This window comes from Vicugna pacos, chromosome 13, assembly GCF_048564905.1.
Source record: "Vicugna pacos chromosome 13, VicPac4, whole genome shotgun sequence".
Classification (NCBI taxonomy): Eukaryota; Metazoa; Chordata; class Mammalia; order Artiodactyla; family Camelidae; genus Vicugna; species Vicugna pacos.
The window spans coordinates 18,628,989-18,646,319 of NC_132999.1; the positions used below are offsets into that span (position 1 = coordinate 18,628,989).

General features: G+C 39.4%; 1 long non-coding RNA gene across 2 annotated transcripts; it reads left to right on the top strand.

The window, feature by feature from the left end:
* Positions 1–650: 650 nt before the first annotated feature.
* Positions 651–13,294, top strand: LOC140700886 (uncharacterized). Of its 2 annotated transcripts, none has more exons than XR_012079623.1 (3): positions 651–839; positions 8,283–8,474; positions 12,454–13,294. It is a non-coding gene; the product is annotated as an uncharacterized lncRNA (long non-coding RNA). The 2 variants fall into 2 exon arrangements; XR_012079624.1 differs by lacking the exon at positions 651–839 and adding an exon at positions 8,070–8,142.
* The last annotated feature ends 4,037 nt before the right edge of the window (positions 13,295–17,331 follow it).

Sequence of the window (17,331 nt, forward strand, 5' to 3'; positions counted from 1 at the left end):
GCTCGGGTGCCGGCTCCCCACGCAAGTCGGCCCCTGGGTCCCTGCCACGCCCCAGCCAGCCGCCTTCCAGGCGCCCCAGCTGTCCTTCTCGCCGCGCAGCAATGGTCCCCCACCACCCCAATGGCTCCCACGTCCCGCGCCGGTCCCCGCGCGGCTTTGGCCCGCGGGCTCGCACCTTCCTCACCGGAGACATCCTCGGGCGCTCCGTGCAGCAGGTGCCGAGGAACAAGGCCCAACCGCTCGCCAGTCAGCCGGCCCAGGGATCCTCGCCGCTGCCGCTGCCGCCGCTCTGACCAAAGGGAGCCCCTTGCCCAGACCGGCTTTACGGATGGCGCCTGCGCAGCGGTCGCGGAGAGGAAAGGGGCGGGGCTCGCGCCGGTGGGAGCGCCAGACCTCGGACCCGGTACCCCGGCACGCGCATCACGCTGCCGCCCAGCCCGCTTGGCACTCAGGACCTGGGGAGCGCGCGCACCCCCCGGGCCACCAACTGTGGCGTGGGGAACGGCGGGTGAGGCGCGGGAAAGCGGGGGTCTCGAGGCGCCCGAGGATGCCGCCGGGTGCCCGCCGAACCCCGCTCGCGGTGCCTTCAGTGGCGCGCAGTGCGCAGGCGCCAGCCCTAAGGCCCCACAGTGCAAAAAACCTTGAGCAGGTCGGAGCGGCGGCAGCGGTGAAGACCCCTGTCTGTGCGACTGAGATGCTGATGGCCAAAGTCGCCGATCACCTGCTGCCCTCATCCCTTCGCGGTGCCTAAGCTAAGCGGAGCGCGGAGCCCCACGGCAGCCGGCGCTTCCTCCCGGGTTTCGTCGCTCCCACCCCGCCCCCTCGGCTCGCGAGGCCAAGTTGAGTATGTTACCTCTCCGTCAAGCCCGGCTTGGTCCTCGCTCCCATACCCCAGGGGGCCTCGGGTGCCGGGGCCCCGCGCAAGGCTCCCCATGGGTCCCTGCCCCGCCCCCAGGCGCCCTCCAGGCGCCCCAGCTGTCTGTCTTGCCGCGCAGCGTTCGTCCCCCCAACCCCAATGGCTCCCCCGTCTCGCGCCGGTCCCCGCGTGGCTTTGGCCCGGTGGCTCTCACCTTCCTCACCGGAGACATCCTCGGGCGCTCCATGCAGCAGGTTCCCAGGAACAAGACCCAACCGCTTGTCAGTCAGATGATCCAGGGATCCTAGCCGCTGCCGCTGCTCTGACTAATGGGAGCTCTTTGCGCTGGCCGGCTTTATGCCTTGCGCCTGCGCACTGGTTGCCTGGGGGGAGGCACCGCGTGTGGCGCACAGAAGGGGTGGCCAGCCCGAGGCCTCCGGAGAGGGGCGGCGCTCGCGCGTGCGGGAGCGCCAGGCCTCGGACCCGTTACCCCGGCACGTGCAATCATGCTGGCTGCCCAGCCCGCTTTGTAGGCACGACCTGTGGGGCGCGCTCACCCCCAGGCCCACCAAGTGTTGCGTAGGGAACGGCGGGTAAGGCGCGGGAAAGCGGATGTTTGGAGGCACCCGAGGGCCTCCGTGCCAACATTCTTGGAATGGAAAGGTTCGTCCTGATGTGAGACAAGCATAGTATGTCAGTCAGGATAGTGATAATCCCAGTTTACATGACTTTAATGCCACTGTCAATCACACTTCGTTCCCAGAAGCATCTGGTTTGGGCACTAAATTACATGCTGGGTCTGAACTTAAATCCCCATTACATTTGCAGAGCACAGATCAAGTTGCAATTGTTTCACGTTCTACACCTTTAAGAATTATACCTGTACCCAGTGTTTGTCCCATAAATAGCCTTTATCCTAATACCTCGGGAAATACACTTGTATATAAACAATGTAGATATAAAATCATGATTCTTAGAAAGTTAAAGTAGGCACAACATAAAAGATGGCTGGTTCTACTTTTCACTGGGCAGCTTGATTGTCCAGAGATCCTTAGTAGGATAATAAAATAAAGAAATGTATGACTCATAAATTACTACTAAACTCATAAATATAAAAAGGTGTTAAATATTCTTGTCATAAATTCATTTTTCTTACCTTCATTTCTGTTAAATCACTAGTTATATTGAGATCAACAAAATGTTTACATGGTTTATGTACTAGTGATTATAATACCAAATCAGATGACCTTTCTTAAAGAATTGTCCTTCTGTGTTTTTCTTAATTTCACTTTGGGGGAACTTCACTCTCCTGAGGCAGTCACATTACACCTGTTGATAAAACTCTTAGAGTAAAGTTAGGCTCAGAATTTAGTTTTCAGGGCACATCAGAGTGTCTGAAGTCATAGTGGTTCTGAAGTGTATATAGATCAGAAGAAAAACAAACAGATCACACAGTATCCTTAGAAAATAAGACTATTCCACTCTTCAAATTTCCTGTAGTGCATCATCTAGAAAGAGTCCTCCCTGAGCTCCCCTGGCAAGCCCTGGCAGACAGAAGTCCTGAAAAGCCGTCCCAAAGGAGACAAGGTTCTTTTTTGGGTAAAGGTCTTTCCCATGGATGGAACTAAAAATACCCCAAGATTCCAGAGAACGAAAGAAATGCAGAAAGGGTCCTAGGGGGTCCAAACACTACGGAGAAGGACTGAGTACTGCAGGGAGCAGGATGGGAAGGCGCTGAGGGAGAGAGGAAGGTAGGTGGTGAGGACCCGCCTTTGGTGAGGAGGGGCGGGAGACTCCTGGGACCCTGGAAACACGGGGGCACAGGTGATACACAGACCAGCTCCCCACATCACTCACATCTTTTGCTGCCCACTGGGAAGAACTTCCAGAAACAGGACTCTCAACACAATGAACAGATACCTGTCCACAGGAAACACACCTGGAAGCAGTTCCCATCAGTCCTCATCCATACAGATCTGCTAGCAGAGGGACAGACTGAAAATCAACACATTGCAGGTAATTAAAAGTCCCTCTCCCAATTTCCTCTCTTCAAAAAAAGTGTAACTCAATTACTCCAAGATCAACTAAATAGCCTCAAAAACATGTGATTTTTTTTAATGAATTAGAACAGCAAGCATTAAAAACAAAAATGGATCAGTAACAGAAGAAAGGAAAAATTGTTGATTGGACTCAACAAAAAAAAGAAAAACACAAATTCAGTAATTTAGTCTCAGAAATGAAGGCTAAACTACTAGATAATGGGAAAGAACATTCAAATAAAAATGTAATGAGACAGTGAAGGAAGGCAGAAAAGCAAACAAAAAACAAAATGAGGCAAAAAGTAAAAAGTATCAGAGAGGAATAGGCTGAAATGGAGAAAGGGGCTACTGAAGAACAAAACCCAAACAAAAGAGCAGGATTCATCTGCCCAGCTGTCATAGAACATTCCAGAAATAAACTGAAGATGGACAGGTCCACCAGGTGCCTGGCATAATTGACCCAGAATGATGTTCTTAGAGACATATCCTGTTAAAACTCTCAGATTTTGAAGACAAAACTTTCCCTGGAGCTTCAAAGCAGAAAGATCAAACACTTTCCAAGGGCAAGAGAGTTAACTGTGCATCAGACCTCTTAAAAGCAACATGCAAGCAAAATAAAAAGAGCAGCAATAAAGCAATATTTTCAGGAAAATCAAGGGAAAAAACCAAACCAAGGATTTTGTAAACAGGATTTTTGGCAGAATTTTGTAAACAGCCAAAGTGCTATTTGGCTTTCAGGCCAGAGAAAAACAGTCTTATGGGGACTCCTACACACCATCTCTGGCTTCACTACAAGCTGCCTCCGTCTACAAGGTGGCTGCAGGGAATCAGAAAATCCTGCAGTGAGAAATTAACATCCTACCCTGCACAAGTAGGACTAGGACAGGAAGGGAGGGTGACGGGGAAACACCCTGTGTCCCACCACTTACACCTGTGTCTCTTGTTCATGTCTTTTACACATTTTGCTATTCTAATCCTAATGATTTGTACTAGCTTTTTAAAAATATGTAAATAGTAACACTTTGTTTATCATCTAAAGTTTGTGCTTATTTCCTTTGTAATGTCCACATGTTTCTGATGATGTTTGTGGCAAGGATTTTAAACTGACTGCAGCTACAGGAGGTACCCTGTTGCTTTCATACTCTTTTTCACACTATGTGTTTAAAACTCTTCCCTATTTACTTGCGCATCAGATATTTTTCTCTTTTTCTGCATATTACTATTTTTCACCCTTGATTTTTAATCTGCAAGGACATTATTTCAGAGTATGATGTGAGGTAAGGATTTAACTTTTATTTTCATGAAGGTAACCAATTTGATCTGAAATAGCTGAGGAAGAAACTTCCCTTCCACTGATTTACATTGCTAATTAATTATGCAGGCAGTGCTTACACACAGGGAGACCAGGTTTGAAATTGTCTGTTTCCTTTTAACTGATTTGTCTTTTGTCGTTGTTGCTGCCAGGACTGTGTCATTTTAAATGTTGGGATTTTTACATTCCTTTCACACTTTTTCTTACGAAAGTGATCCAATGAGTGCATTTGTTGAAAATGTAGAAAATAGAGAAGCCAAGGAAGAAAATGGAAACCACCTATAAACTTGCCATCAAGAGGCAACCACATCTATTGTTTTGGTTTATAGCCTTTCAGGCATTTTTCCACATACACATTCTATGTATTTACTTATATATTTAGTTTCTCTTAAATTGAGGTCGATCTATACATGGAGTCTGACTTGCTCCCAAGTGCAGCCCCTCGTCCTCCCTCTCTTCTCCCCTCCCGCCCCTCCTCCAGAAGCCCTTCTGGCTTTTGATGGGAAGACCTTGGTGAAACCAACGACTCCGTTCTGCTCTGAGTCACAAACATTCTGCCCCAGAACTTTTCTGCTCTATGATCTCTGCCTCCCAACCAGTGTCCTCCAGGAGGACATTTTTCTCGTGCCGGATGGAGTCTGGTTGGACCAGATGCATCGTCCTGTGCAAGGACTCCTCTCATGTGTACAGTGGTCCAGTCAACTTGATGCATTATCTTTTCCAAGCCAGAGGAGAATGGCAAAATGGGTCATCACATTTAATTGTAAATTAACTTTGAAAATCTGAGATGTCTCCAGATACCAGGGCATGAACAAGGGAGTATCAGTAGTCATGGAAACGGGAAATTCCTGTAAGTCCTGCAGACGAACACGTTTCCCCGTCAGCAGGCCCGGAGCTCGACAAAGGTCAGGAAGCTCGTTTTCTCCTAGACTCGGGCCGTAAAAGAGAAGCAGCTATCACACACGTAGTCAGCTCCCACAGTAATTTTTGCAAGGATGGCAACACTGGGACTGAAATGCAAGTGTTAGGGATTTATTGTGGAGGAAGAAAGCTGCTTCAGCTTGTCAAGGACCTGCCTCCTGATGGAGGTGGGGCACTTAGACCAATGTCTCAGCTTCTGTGATGAGCCTCCCAGCTGAGGGTTAAACAGGTTATCTCTCCAGCCGCCATGTGCACACTCACAGTGAGTTTAAAACCTCCTCCAAAGGAATCCTGCTGGGAGTGTTGAGGCCCACAATTACAGTAAGTGAAGATTCAGAATTAGCAGAAGCGTTTCACTAACTAGAAGCGTTGAATAAGTACCAGCACATGGATGGTGCTGCAGTCTTCCAAGGGGAGAGAAGCAGCTGACCCCAGCAGACGTTTTATTTACTTGCTTTCTGAACATTATGTGGCAAGTAAAGGTCTCAAGATGATTTATAATTAGTAGATTTTTAAAATGTAACTTTATGACAGAATGAAGATTAGAATTCAGGATATACTTGATAAAATCACAGAAAATAACAAAATAACTTCATAATATGAAAATGTACATTTTCATTTAATTCACACAAGATGAAAAACTCCAAGGAATGCAATTAAATCTTTCAAATGTAATAATTTCTGACTTGTTCTGGATATAAAAGCCTTACTTATATATCTACTGTCATTTATTTAAAAAAATTAAAAACACTAAGTGGAATCAGTGTGGGCTATGTAGATGTGACCTCAATTTATGAGGTTTAAAATTTGTGATTTGATTTCTGAAATCTTTAGGTTTTAGATATATATTTTCTGTCCAATTTCATGAATTTTAATAATATTTGGCAAATAACTTTTAACATCTAAGCTTGCTACCAAGGAAATAAAATTTGCTTTTTAGAACAGTCCCAATTCTTCAAAGTCAAATTTATCACTAACTGAATGGCAGGATCAAAAGAAGGCTCCTAACTGACCCAAGGTCAAGGAAAGTTTTTGGCCTTGGCTAGATTCTATATTGCACTAGGACTTGAATATAAATGTATAAAAAATATATTTGCCCACAAATTAAATGGCATGATGGTTTCAGAAATGGATAGCACTGTGGGCAAATAATCAAGAATCAAAATGATACTCACTTCCTCAATAAATACTCATATGCTCATTGCATTCAGTCTTTGTCAGTGTCCTACGATAGATACACAAACTCAGCAGAGGAAATAAAATGGTCTATGCCCTAATGAAGTTTAAATTCTAAAGGGAAAGGTAGGCAATAAACATATAATTACAATTTTGATGAGTGTCATAAAAGGCGATGCAGAGAGATCATTTACTGAGGCACCTAATCAGCTCTGAGGAGATTAGCAAAGAAGTGACAAGTTAGTTAATACATAAAGAATGTTGTAAACTTATGTATGTGAAGATGTAGTGGTGAAGAAGAGGAGCTTCTGGAAGAAGCAATTTCCTGCTGTAATGCCTAAATGTGAAAAAAGCAAACATGTGTAGAAACAACTGATGTCCCACTGACCTGAAGCACTCACAGATGTAGAAGTAGAGGAGGATGAGAGATGAACTTCAAGAGGTGGGTAGAGACAATATCTTAACAATACTTGTTATCTGTATGAAGCATTTGGAACTTATTGTAAACAACAATAGAAATTAGGAAGGATGGTCAAAATGCTCTATCTCTAGTCTCAGGAATAAAAGGCAGTGGTTCTCTGGTCTACAGCAATAGCAGTGGTGGTAGAAATGTGACAGACTGAAGAAGGGGTTAGATCAATAATATTTGGTGATAGAGCTGAAGGAGGAGTGAGAAAGAGAGAGGAGTGAAGACTGATTCTGAAATTATTGCCTTCAGAAACTGGATACATCATTTTATCACTGAATGAGAAAGAAAACAACTGAAGGAGGGGCTAGTTTGAGAGTTTAGATAAAGGTCATGAGTCTCTTAGTCTAAGTCATCTTTCAGACATCTAAGTAGAGAGATTAGTGGGGAACTGGCTATGTAATCTGCAGGTCAGGACAGTTTCTAGGTTGAACATGGAAATTCAACAGTTCTCAGCTTTTTCTGGCAGAGGAATCCTTGGGAGTGGATGAGATTATTTAGAGAGGATATTAAAAGACAACAAATACATGTTAAGACAGGTTAAATCAAGACACAGAATTGAAATGAATGATATTCTTCCACTTTACTAAATGATCTAAATGGAGTGATTCACAAAATTATCAAATACCTAGGAACAAAAAGAGCAACATTCTTTTCTAAAAAAACCCAATTTTTAACAATAGGTGCTGATTTAAAGAACAGAAATGGTCAATTTAAAACAGCCTAAATAATTATAGAATATAAAAATTAAGTAATTTTAAATTACTAAGTAATATAAGCAACTAATTCCAACAGAAATGACCTAAGTAAGACACTGACTATAACAGCCTAGGACTAGGACAGTGATGTTACGCATCCCAGCAATAGACTATCAGTGGATGAAACTGTGTGTCTCTTATCAGATTACAAATAAAAGACTCTTTGTCTAAAACAACGTTTTCTTCAATATAATCTCTAGTTGTGCTCAAGAAAAGGTAAGGTGAAAAGTTAAAATAAAGTTTCATTTCTACCATAATGTTTTATTTGGAACAATGGCTCTTTTAACAAGAAAAAATAACAACGCACATGTGCACAGTTTTGTAGGAATTAACTTTCTCTCTTGAGGACTCATCCTTATTACTCTTATTAGCACTTAGAGATACTTTAGTTATTAAGTTGATGATCCTAAGAAAACTTGGTGACTATGTCTTTAAAGTAATTTGAGCTAACTTTGTGAGGCGGAAAAGCCCACTAGAGTTACAAGACCTATGTTAATATCCTGATTTTACCATTTACTTAAATTTTCTGAACCTCAGGGTTTTCACCTGGAAAACAGATTAAAAACACTTTGATCACCTTAAAAACCAATTTGTGAAGAACAAAATGAGACAAGGTAAGTGATAGATTTTATTACAATGTCTAAAGCAGCTTAAGTGCCGTTTGGAATTTAGTCATGTAAATAAAAGAACATTACTATCACACAAATCAAGGAGAAAATAAAAAGAAAGACTTCTGTATCATAACATTTTGCAGAGCACATAGAGCAAAGGAGAAAGATCACATCCATGAATGCACTGATGATATTTCTTGAAGAAAGCCACAACGACATCAAAGAATACTATTCACTTCCATCTATGACACCTCCATGAAGGAGGAACACGTGAAGACAGGAATAACAATGTGAACATAATGGAGCTGCATAATCCAAAACTAAAGATTAAAAAGGTACGTGAATGTCCTTGAAATGCTGAAATTCTTTGAAAAGCTGGGAAGGGAAGTTTATAGGCAAATAAGAGCCTTGGAAATCTCACATCCTATATAAAAATGGAAGAACAAAGTGAGTTTCCTTAAGTAAAAGTTGTAAATTGAATTAGCCTTTTCTTTTCATTAAATTTATAAATGTAGTAAATAAAACTGACTTGCTTTCCTAGGAAGATGACTTAACATAATCAGTACTTTTAAAGTGGCTTTCCCCCATTTGACTTATTTGCTCACACTGGTCTTCATTTTACATTTATATCTTAGGCACACTGGCAGTCACAGAAGTTGACAGTTTAAGTAACTAGCTTTCCTGAAACTTTTGCTATAGTTTCACATCAGTATCTACTCTACGTTACAGACAAGTAGCCTTACAAGAGCTATGAGCAATGTGTAAGAAGTGTCTGCAGTACATGCAAACACAAGTGAAATTAGCTCTCATTTCTCCAAAGTCATTAAACAGTAGATGTGAATGATGTAAATTACTTCTTTTCATATTTTTCCATGTGATCAGTTGAAGGATCCCTCTGTAAAATGTGGGGAAGAGGATAAGTCCTGGCAATATGACGCCCCTTTATGCTCAGTTTGAAAATTTGTTCAATTTTATATTCACAGTACTCTACTGTCTGATGGTCTCTTTTCAAAATGGGATTCCTTTGACAGTCAGGCATCTTATATCTTATTCCTCCAACTAAGATCTCTATTTTTGCTGCTTCCTTGGAAAATCAGAATTTCTGTCTTCCACAATATTAAGTAGAGGCTTTTTGAAAGAGTTTATGACTTGGCAAAAAATGCATTAGCTGTGAATACTGATGAGAATTTGTGCTTGTGGAGACTGCAAGGAGGAGCAAAGTCTCTTACTAACTTATTGCTTTTTGTTATAAAATATGACTCCCATTAGTTTTGGGCTACAGCCAAGTCTCTTCTCACGGTTTAAAAAGGAGTTACCTTGACAACATTCAACTTAAATCACATCTTGATCTATATTATGAACACAAAATAACCCTTTCTGCATTAAAAGTGACAATAAGAGTCTGATTTATAATCCTAAAGCAAAGAAATTCGGAGTTAAATAAATCAAATGACTTAGCATGTGTCCCTAGATTTTTCGCAAGGGTGTGAAATCTATGAGGAAAAAAGAATAAATGCTGTAGCAAGTATTTCATCTGTAAACTCAAAGCATCATATGGGTGTATTAAGTGTGCATTTTCACTTTGGTGAATTTCAAAAAGAGAATTAGAAATAAGGCAACTGTCTCCTCAGAACTGCAATGCAATTTGTGATGTTTCTGGACTCATAATAATTGTTTTGTTTTTCTTTTCTCTCTCTCTTTTTAATAGGAGCATGATACAGGTTTACAACTAGTTCACATATTTCATAATCTTAAACACCCCCAGGAAAATTTACTTCGGGTAAACTCAGAAAGTTAAACCACCTAGTATTTGTCTAAAGCCTCCAAGCCTAACAACTCTATAGTATATAAAAGAAAATATCTCCACAGAAAACAGAGCACAACCTCAAGGAAAAGAGACAAACATTTACTCATTTAAAAAATCCAATCAGTATCAAGCACTATTCTGAATGATGGCAAATTTAACAAAATCCATACCCTCATGTAGCTTAAGTTTAAGGATGACTCCAACACAAATATAACAATTATCTAATAGTTATCTCCTGGGATGGAGGGCAGGCTAGAAAATGGAAGGGACAGGTGGGGTCAGGATAAAACTTTCAAAAGAAAGTAACATTAAATTGTCTTACATGTGACTAGAGGGGAGGAACATGCTCTGAGCAGAAGGCACACTGTGAAAGAAAGCATGCACTTGAAGAAGTGTGTGCTTGAGGGATCCTGAAAAGAGCAGCTGAAGGGAGATGAAGAAGAGACATCAGAGTCCTGAGTCAGAGTCCTGAGTTGTGTGTTCAGGATCTCTGGGGTAGGAGTCTCCCACACGGCTTTGAAAACGTAATTCGAGATTTAGGATGAGATTTCTCCATAAAGAAAACCAAATGAGAAATGCTGAGCACAGACAGCTAGGACAGCTCCATCCCCTTCAGAGAGAACGTTCCAACCGCTAAAGGAGAAATAAAACTTCATTCACTTTCCTTTTTGATTTGAAATGCTTCCCAATCTCTATCACATCTAATAACTCTCTAAAGAGTGACCCAGTTAGAAATAATTACAAATAATCCTGCAAACTAAATTAAACACTTTTGATATTTACATGCAATTAAGTTTTACCTATTAATAAAATCAGTAAATATTTTTGGAAAATGTTTTAACACTAAGATGTATTAGACACTAAGAAGAAGTGTTAAGAGGATGACTTCTTGGTCAGCACTCTACTAGAAATCCAGTTCAATTTAAAAGTGCTTAGTTTCATAAGCAATATACTTTCTAAATTATTAATGCTGTTTCTATGCCTTTATAAAACGAACACAGTATAAGTCAGTACTTGAATTAACCTTTCAACATTACTTGCTTTTTGATGAATTGAAATCTAATATAATATATTTATTCTAAATTACCAAGGTATATTGAAAGTTGCATATAATTACTCACACACACCCAAGTTGAAATATTAGGCCTTTACTTTGCCACAGTATAGCTACTCTTGCAAGGAAATACGTTATAGTAAAAAAAAAAAAAAAGAAAAGAAAAGAAATCAAATCAGCAGTCCTTTATACTACTGCTACCAATGAAAGTGTACATTTTGATTAACACAAAACAAAGGAGCTAATTACTTTCAGACTGAAATTCACACTGCAGGGATTGGAACTAACATTTGTTTTACAAGTTTTTAAACAACATACAGGAAGCAATTGCCATGTTTACACTAATTCAGTATTTTGTACTTAAGTAAACAATTCTAAAATGAAAGAACAGTTGAGGTGGAAAATGATCTTTGGACCACAAAATTCCACTTCATATTTTTCAAAAATTGTGCTTTATAGACTGAGAAGCTAACACTCTCTCACAACTTGCTAGTATCAGAGTTCAGACTGGATCCAGCTCTTACTTGTAACCAAGGAATCTGTCCACCAGGTCACACTGAGTCATTACACTGTGGGACTGCAGAACACTTGTGATGATGACTATAAATTGTAGCCTTAACCAAGGACAGCCCAAAATGATAAACCATCTCTCTGCCATCAAACTTTTAATGCAACCCAGTGAAGGATTCTGCATTACTTCACACAGACCACTTAGGTATTATGAAGAATTGAACAAATAAATACACAGTTAAATAATTTCCTCAAAATGTTACCATAACTATAATGACTAAGTTAGACCATATTTCAGAAATAAATTCTCTAGAATTATACAAGAAGATAAAGGAGATTCTTTTGGATCCCAGACTTCTTTTGTCTTTCAGTTTAACACTATTAAAACTGAGTCTATAAGCCATAAGCTTAATTGATTAATAGTCAATTATGTTCAAATAGTTTAACCAAAATGGTTACTTGACTTCATGTACCACTCAGTTGACTGAGGGCAGATGCTTAAGGTTGTCAAAAAAAAATCATTTACTGTTTTATGGGAAGAAAATAAATACTCTGAAATATTTTGAATAATGGGAACCTAATAAAAATCATATACTAGGCTTAAAAGTAGAAGATGACTTTGAATCCAAGTTCTAACACTTCCTACCTAAATGTTTTTTGCTAATCCATTTAATCATTTCATGAGATCAGTATTTCCTTCTTTCTATTCCACAGGAAGTTTAAGGGATTAATACAATAATATATTCTAAATTGTCTTGTAAATCAAGGCATGTTATATTTGCATTGGAGACTATGAGAGTTGGTTTAAAAATACAGAAATAATTTTAAAGAGTCCATCAAAAATTACTGTGTATAGACTTTCTTCAGTGTTTTCCCATGCCTCTCTGCTTTCCTAACCTTCCAAACCCTTGTTTAACAAACTTCCTTGTTGTCTGGCTACTAGTTGGATCCAGCCAAGAACGCCAGCAGAAGCTTAGAGAGAGGAAGAAAATTGTGGTACCCATCCTCACAGCTTTTTCACCACCCGACTATGTGCTTCAGTTGAAGATGATCACAGATCTTGTCAAAGTGCTTTCTCTCCTGATTCCTGTAACTTCATCTTTCCCTTACTTTTCTAGTTTAAGGGTAGTAACAGTGTCCATATTACTACATCATCCCTTTAAATTTTGCTATAACTTGCTACCCCTTTGTAATCACTTTTATTAAACTCTCTTCAAATTCCCAACTTGCCAATGCAATCTGTTCCCTACTGGGGACATGACTGATACAAAACTTTAACATTTGATAAGAATCCAGAACTGCAGGGTACGACATCCTGGTGGTGGTGGTTGTTTGCTTTTTTCCTGCATAGTAATACCTACTCGTTTGCTCAATTCTATCTCCATTTTCTCACACAATCCACTTTAAAATTAATAGCTCATGTTTTCAAGTAAGGGCTCTCTCTTAGGCTCTACTATGGACCAAATAAAGCTAAATGCCATATACCTTAAACTCAATGCCCATGACTTACAAATGTTAAGAAGACGAATGATAGTGTTCAATAAAGCAATCCACAATGCCTCTTGACAAGCTGTCACCGCCAATTTTTCACCAGTCTGCTGTAGATTTTATAAATGATCAAGAAACCAATATACATGATAATGGGACAATTATCATGAAAGCCTTCCTTCTAGCATGTAGAGTACAGTGAAACCAAATGGCAGCTAGGAGCGATATCCTGGGGAAACTAAGCTGCCTGAAAGTTCTGTTTCTCCACTGAATTAGGAGTTTGACTGCACAGGTCAGTATTTTGAGAAAATAAATAGCAACATGAATTCTAGTGCTGACTCCGTGGCCACCTGTACTTTTGTGAAAAATACTGTAATACATTTTTTTGGTTAAGCTTGATTTTTTATTTTATATACTTTTACTCATTTGATATAGAAAATACATAATCATATCAAGTAATGACTCTGAGAAAGTAACATTATCAGCACCTAAACTACTCCCCCATCTTAGAAAATTGTGTGACATTTCCATACTGCTAGAATACAGTGAGCCAAATTACTTAGAAACAGAATATAGGTTTTGGAGTGTTTGTATAGACAAGTTGGCATTCATGTGGATAGTTCCACGTCGTAGGTCAGTATTTGATGTTATTCTCTACTTAAAATTATCCTAAATCTCAAATGAAAATCCAACAAATGCCTTTCTTAGTAAAGGAACCAGCATTCAGCTTTGGGTCTCACTCCTGGTCACTAAAAACTTTAAAAAGGATGAAAAAGCTACATAAGTGATACAAACTTTATATAAAACTTCATGAAGTGAATCTTCTTTTGGAGAACTTCAGAATGGGGCAGAAGGCAAGAAACTTTTATAGAATAAAGAATAAAGAACAAGAAAGAGAGAAAAAATAAAATATCTGATTGACTGAGGCCACATAGTCAACCTGGTTTTGGGTGAGAAGACTCAATAGTTGACTTGTCATCTGGGGTGGGCAAGGAGTGCCAACAGGGGAGAGTCCAGCCGGAGTCCAAGCTGTAAGTCCTTGGCTTGAGGATGGGGAGGGATTCATGCTACATGTTCATTGGTCAGGAGGTAACTCTTAGTCTTCTGTAAATCAGGAGACTCAATTCTTAAAGCCGATTTTTCTGAGGGTGCATGCCTGAGATTCTCCATTTCAAACCCTCTGGTTCCATTTTAGATTGAAATCCTTTCACTCTTGATCATGAGGAACATTTGCACAGACACAAAGTTATCTAAGTTTCGGTTTGCTGACATGGATCCCCAGCAGAAGCAGTACCATGTTGTGCCTAGAAAGTTATTTCAACACTGCAAATGAAATTAAAGACATACTTGAGGCTGGAATATCTGGATTTGACAGTAGCATCAGATGCTCTCCCACAGTGTCTTCTGCGTGTAAAACTACAAAAATAATTTCTCTCTCCCAGTTGGTGATAGACTTCAACACTAGCAGGTACTGAATGCCCCTGACCCTCCCATCACTCCAAGAATAATGATAATGATATGGCTCAAAGGCACTACGAGGCCACAGTACTGTGGGGTAGATGCTTCAGGTGCAAGTGAAAGATTAATTCCCTCTGAATTCACATAATGGGCTCATTTTGGATTCTCCCCATTGTTTTCTTTTGACTGCCACCCCTGCAAGCAAGTGAGCCTGGCTCCCGTATTACCCAGGAAGTGGAAGTGACATGGATTCCCTCTTATAAACTGTTTTTGAACACTCTGTCCTTCATAGGTAGTAAAATAATAATAAAGTGAGCATTTTAAATTTCTAAGTTATTTATATGTATCATTTTATTTAATCCTTATTAAATAATAATGATTACTAATCTATACTGAATATCTACTATAGGCTAAGCACTTCTATGAACTTTACATGTGTTAACTGAATGCATCTTTAAAATAATTCTAGGAGTAAGCACTATTGTTATTCTCAATACTAGTTATCATAAAGCAGTGTTTCATAGTGGTCATGAAAAATGTGGATGCTGGATCCAGACTAGGTTTCAAAACAGGCTTTAAGTCACTTACAAGTTATGTGACCTAGGCAAGTTACTTAAGCTGCCTTTTCTTTTGTTTTTTTTTTTTTTATCTGTAAGATGAGGACAATAATAATATCCTTTTTATTCCATTGCTTTATGCATTAAGTGAAGGAATATCTATAGGGTCCTCTAAACAATGACTGCCATGTAGTAAGTGCTTAATAAGTATTAATTAGATATAAAAGAAGAAACTGAAGGGCAGGAGGGTAAACAACTTTTTCAAGCTCAAACATGCAGAATTGGCCTTAGAATCCAGATCTCTCCATCTTCAAAGTGATAATGGCAGCCACTAAGCTGTGCTATGTTGTGGTTCTAAGGCTTTTCCTGCTCTGGGAGGGCCTGGGGTTGAAGGAATGTACCAACTTTGTTCTGATCTCAGGGAAAAACACTTCTTTTTCCCTGAGTTCAGAATTAGGGTATGGGCTTGGGGGAAAGAGACCAAAGACTCAAGATAATGTGTTAGAAAGAATCATCATAGCTCACACACTGTCCATCCCAGACTGGTTCAGTAGGGATGAGAGCTTTACATTGGAGTTCAGGGTGAAAACATTTATGTAATTTGAGATAGCATCTCCAGATACCCTTCTGCATGTCACTCTCTGAACTCCAGCATGGCAGTTTGTGGTTAGTTGGTTACTTAAGAATTTAGATCCTGTTAAGTCTCCTCTTTCTGGTAATAATATATATATATCTATATGTATATTATATATATATATTATATACATATATATACACACACACATACACACATGTATATTATATATCATAATGATTATAACACTAATATAATGAGCCTATTAGAGTATATAAATTGTGTGAGTTGGGAATCAATGTGGGTTTATCGAAAAAAGAACAAAAGGAAGGAAGATAAAGAGACAAAGACAGAGAGATGCTGAATGTTTTTCTATACAAGGTAGAGAAACTTGGATTTGGCATTATCATATGATTCAATGAAACCTATACTCCATCAAACTGAAATACATTTCATTTCTTAAATAATTCACACACTTCCACACTTTACTACTACAACCCATTTGTCCAGCGTGGAATCACCTCCCCTCATACAGGCGTCCTCTTCACCATTCATGACCACCAGTCTAAGCTCCTTGAGGGTGACAACTGTGTTACCTTCCAGGTATTCATAATTCCTAATAAGTGGCTGGCAAATAGAAGAAACATAATGCTCATTTACTGAATGAATGCTTAGATCAACTACCATTTCATCTGTGAATTGTGTTCTAGAAGTCCGAACTGAAATGACCTTAATTAGGTTCCACTGCATTTTTTCCCCCAAATTTTATTTAGGTACATTATAAACAGTGTTTTAAGTGACTAATTTTAAGTTGCAGCTCAAGTAGAAGTTTGAATATATACATCCCCACTTAATCGCCTAGACCAAGATATAGAATATTTCCATTACCTCATAAATTTCCCTTGGGTCCTTTCCCAGTCCATGTGTCTTCCAGGGCAATCCCTATTCTAAATTTTATCACAATTGATAACTTTTGCCCCATCTTGAACTTCATACAACTGAAATCATATAGTAGATTCCCATTTGTCTTGGCTTTTTTCCTTTTTCAGTCACTATAACATCTGTGAGATTTATCCATGTATATCTAGGGTTAGCAGATACTGCCAGTGTTCCAAAGTGATTGTACTTGTATACTCTGTCCGGAGTATGGCAATGTTCCAGTTTCTCCACCAGCTTGGCAAAACTTGGTATTATCTGTCTTTTTAGTTTCCAGAATTTGGTTGAGTGTAGTGCTATCTCATTGTGGCTTAATTTGCATGACCTTCATGATTAATATTTTGAGGCCCTTTTTCATTTGCTTTTTTGGTTTGTTTTGGCTACCCTTTCTTGTGAAATGAATTCAGCTGTGTGTGTGTGTGCGTTTTTAATATGATGATTTATCTTTCTTATTGATTTCTGGTAGTTCCTTATACATTCTAGATGTATTTGTCAAACATTTGTAGACTTTTTTTCTATTCTGTATTTTACAATTACCTCAATTGTGTCATTTTATAAAAAGACCCTTGGTGGGTTTTTTTAAGTCCAAGTTATCCTTTGTCTTCCTTATATGGTTAGTACTTTTTTTATGCTACTTAAGAAATCTGTGTCTATAGAAAAGTAAGAAAGACAATCTCCTGTGTTTTCTTCTTAAGGCTTTGTCGATTTACTTTCTTCATTTAGTTAGGACCATGATTCATCTTGAATTGATTTTTGTGTATGATATGAGGTAGAGGTTGAAGTCCATTTTTCCACACGGATATTCAGT